Source organism: Miscanthus floridulus, unplaced genomic scaffold (assembly GCF_019320115.1).
Source record: "Miscanthus floridulus cultivar M001 unplaced genomic scaffold, ASM1932011v1 os_1673, whole genome shotgun sequence".
NCBI lineage: Eukaryota > Viridiplantae > Streptophyta > Magnoliopsida > Poales > Poaceae > Miscanthus > Miscanthus floridulus.
Window position 1 is genome coordinate 9,963 of NW_027097847.1, and position 4,503 is coordinate 14,465.

General features: G+C 47.9%; 1 pseudogene; it reads right to left on the bottom strand.

Moving 5' to 3' along the window:
• Positions 1-478: 478 nt before the first annotated feature.
• LOC136534209 (NAC domain-containing protein 48-like) lies at positions 479-2,354 on the bottom strand (annotated as a pseudogene).
• Between the last annotated feature and the right edge of the window lie 2,149 nt (positions 2,355-4,503).

Sequence of the window (4,503 nt, forward strand, 5' to 3'; positions counted from 1 at the left end):
TACGTCCATACCAATACCCCTGCATTCATACCATACCAATGCAGGGTCTGTTCGGCTGGTATTAAAGTCGACTGATAAGTTAGCTAAAACTGTTTTGTTATGAAAAAAAATACTGTAGATTCTAGTTGATAAGTTGATTGATAGAGTGATATCTTGGGACAGACCAATTATATAGATATAAATATTATATTACTCCATATATAAGCAAAACATATATACTCCAATATATATACTACTACTAACTAATATAAGTACTCCCTCCGTCTCGTCTATGTCCACCTTCAAAATTACTTTGAGGGAGTACGCAGTCCCAGCTCCAAATGTCCAAATTAATCGCATATACACAGCTTATTTCAACTCTCGTAGCAGTAGGCAGCAATAAGGAATGGTCGTGTAGTCCTGCTCCACGATCAGGGCTCGACACGGCCTCATCGCCGGCGGTTCGGCCCAGTCATCCCGATGACGACAATTACGGCTAAGCCACCGTCCTTCCTCAGTACGGCTTGCCCCAGTACGCGAGGATGTCCTGGAGCAGCGGGTCGCCGGCGGGCAGCCCCACCCCACCGCGGCCGCCGGTCCGAGCTGATGCCCGCCAAGCCCCAGCATGGAGCCGGCCGGGTTGATCCCCGGGCCAAGCGCCGGCGCCGCCGGCGGCGAACGTGCGCTCCCCACTCGGCGATCTTGGGCTGGCTCTGCACCTCAGGGCCGCTCGCCGCCGCGCACGACGACGACGGTGGCGGCCAGCGCGTGGCCCTGGCCCGAGCAGCTCGAGTCCGCGCCGTGCGCCCGGGGCATCGAGTCCGACGGCCGGACCTCGCAGTACGCCTCCAGCTCCGAGAACGGCGGCGGCGCGTAGTACCCCGTCCCCGGCCGCGGCCCGCGGACGTCGGGAGCGGCAGCAGGGACGGCTTCTGCTCCGGCGGCGAGCCCATGGACCCCTGCGCGCCTTGGCTGCTCGCCTCGGCCCCGGTCGGCTTCTCCGGCACGCCTTTCTTGTTGTAGATTCGGCACAGCACCCAATCATCCAACTGCGACAGCAGAAAACCGAAAGGAAAAACAATTTGTTAATCATGCCCATACCGCCCAATCCATCAAAAAGGAAGAACAATTATACTATTTTTTTAACGGTGAAATCCATAGGCATTATTGATGCGTCGTTTTCGACCGTATCCGATCGCTGTCGTAGCTCCCAAAACCAATAGAACAAACATTCGTCCTTTAGATGTAAAAGGTTTAATACCTATTCGACATCTTCTCCGACAACGAGATCTAAAAAAAAATATTTTCTATAAATGAATTTTTAGGAGAGAGGATATCTATATTTGGGTTGTGTCCCTCAGACAACTTAAGATAGATCCCCATATAGATACTATGTTAAAAGTTAATTTAGATATCCTGCTATCCATTTTAAGTTTGGATGGAGTTGCTGTTGTAGACGGTCTAATTGGCGGCTGAGGGGAGATGACGCACGGCGCAGCATCTCGAGGGGGTTCACACTTGCAGAAATGGGTCTCGCCATCTCTTTTTCGCGCCTCGCCTAGCTAGCTAGTAATAATTCGATTGCTAATTATTCTTTGTGATCCATACGTGTCGATGATTACGTTCTTATCTCAACTTTTTTTTTTGATACGGCAGTGGACTAGTGACGGGACAAGAGATATTACTAGCAAACAATATCGGGACTGTGACACTGAACGTACCCTGAGGCTGTTGTTCTTGTTGCGGGCGGTGCGGTCGACGTCGGCGAGGCGGTACTCATGCATGATCCAGTTGGTCTTGTCGCCCTTGGGCGCCTTGCCGGCGTAGAAGACGAGCGCCTTCTTGATGGCCACGGGCCTCGGCGTGCCCACCGGCTTGTCTGCACCGGTGGCCTTCCAGTACCCGGCGCCGGCGGCGCGGTTCGGCCGCGACCCGTTCGGGTACTTGCGGTCCCGCGGGGAGAAGAAGTACCACTCCTTCTCTCCGTACAACGCCATCCCTGCACAAACCAAAGACAGCACTACCAATCAGGATTCAGGATTTCAGGTACAGGCGAGCTAAGAAACTTGGAACGAACTGTATTGCGTATGCACGGAGCGGCGGCGGACGATACGTACTTGGAGCTGCCAGGGGTCGTACTTGTAGAGATCGATCTCGGCGATGATGGGCACGGAGATGGGCAGCCCGGCGCAGCGCCGGCAGAGGTAGTGCATCACCAGCTCCTCGTCGGTCGGGTGGAACCGGAACCCCGGCGGCAGCTGCAGCTCCTGCGACTGCGCCGCCGGCGCTCGGCCTCCCCGCCGCCGCTCATATCTCCTCGACTTGGTTACGTTTCTCCTCAGGCTCCGGCCGACCCGCCGCTTCCGAAACCGTGACTGCTCGGATCACTTTCACAGCTCGAATAGCGAGCGAAGTCAAATCAGCCGCCGATTCGTCCCCTTTCTCTAGCTCGCGAAAGGCATGAAACAATGCGCCGTGCTGCACGCACGCCTTATATAGCAGCGCGTGGGGCGGCTGTGCGGCTCCGAGCGATGGCGACCGTCAAGGCCGACACGTGGTGGGCATCGGGCGCCTCAGGGCTTCAGTCAGTGCTGACGACACAGCGCTTGGACGGGGGCGCGCAGGGCCAAGTGCTGCGCGTGGAAAGTGAGGGTCCGAAGCTAGATGTCCCAAATAAGCGAAATCAAAGTTTTCTAAAAAAAAAAAAGTGAAATCAAAGGGTAAGTAAACTAAATTCATAGCAAAAATAAACAAAATGTTTAGAACCTGCGTAATCCGTCCCCCTCTAATCACTCAAGCAATCTAAGAGAAAAAATTACAAAATTACTAAACCTCAACCGGTTTGATTTGGCTTCTCCCAACAACCAATTTTGGGGCCATCTGACCTGGCGTGGACGGCCATGGCGGCCGTGCGGGGCGGCCGGGGGGGGGGGGGGGGGGGGGGGGGCGAGGCGGCATGGCCAGCGAGGACCGGCAAGGCAGCAGGCGAGGCCGACCTCGGAGCACGCGACCATGGCAAGCGCGAGCGACGGCGACGTCGTGGTCTCTCATCGGTGGCCGACGACGAAGTGGGTGAGCGCGGCGAACTGAGTCTCGTATGTTGCCTGGTTCGTTCGCTCACGGAAGACGAAAGGGAAGGAAGGGAAGGGTGGGTCCCACTGGAATATGTAAATAATTTGTAATTTGTTTTGAAATTTGTGAACAATTGGACATATATTTCTCTAATATCTGCAATCTATAAAAATAGTTTGTAAATTTTTCTGAAAAATTGGCATATATTTGTGTTATCCCCAAATTACACCACTGTGTCCATTAAATTACACTGAAGATATCATTGTAAATATAGTAATAAGACAGTGTAAATATAGCTATAAGGCAATGTAAGTGCATATGAAAAATTCAGTTGATAGAAGGGGGCCAAAACAACCGAAAGTAACCTAGACAGATCCAAAAATCACACAAATGTGCAATAACAACAAAGTCCGAATGAGGCCATATCACTCAAATAAACCTGAAAACAAAAATCAAGTGAAAGAAAGTTTAGATTCACACGAATTCTGTCGCCCACCCTCCCCCACCACACCAAGTTCCTAAATATATCTAAGCTTGGATCACTAAGAGTTCTTACCTAAATATAACAGAAATATCGTAAATCATAAATAAAAGAACAGATGCGACAATACTCAATAGTCAATAAACAAAAACATAAACAATTAGAAAGAACTAAAAGTTTGGATAACAAATACAAAGAAAAATAAGAGAAAGAAACTTTAAACATATAATATAAATTCAAATACATGGTGTAAAACAAATCAATTTTCTTATGGATCTCTATGAACATCCCCAGTAAATTTGCAACAGTCTAACTACTACTATTATATAAGCAATGAATTTCTATGGAAATCAAAATCAAAGGAATAGTTGAAATGAAAAATTAAAAGACGCATTTACATATTCCAAATACAAATGTATGATGCAAAACAAAGGAGATTTATGGATCTTTATGAAAATAGCGACCAACTTTGCAGTACTGTATGGAAATCAACGTCAAAGAAACAGATGAGATGGAAATTTAAAAGAAACATGTAAAGATTACAAATATAGATGCTTGAATCAAAACAAAGGGATTTTCATATAGATCGTTATGAAAATAACGAACAGCTTTGCATCAATCCAACCTAACTACTATTAGAAGATATCAATTTCTATGCAATGGAAAAACACAATAAAATATGATAGGGAAAATAAAAAAACAAGTGTAAAACAGATTGAAAATCCATAAGCTTGAAAGGCAGCAAAGGGATTTTCATATAGATCTTTATGAAATTCCCAAGCAACATTACAACATTCGAACCTAACTACTACTAGAAGCTATGAATTTATATGGAACATCTCCATCACCATCAAAACAACAATCAATCATTCATGCGAATTTACGACAATCCTCAGCTGGCTATACTCATCAGCATGATGACGAATATGAGGCCTTTGTATACCCAAGTTATTTGACAATAGTCAATAGAT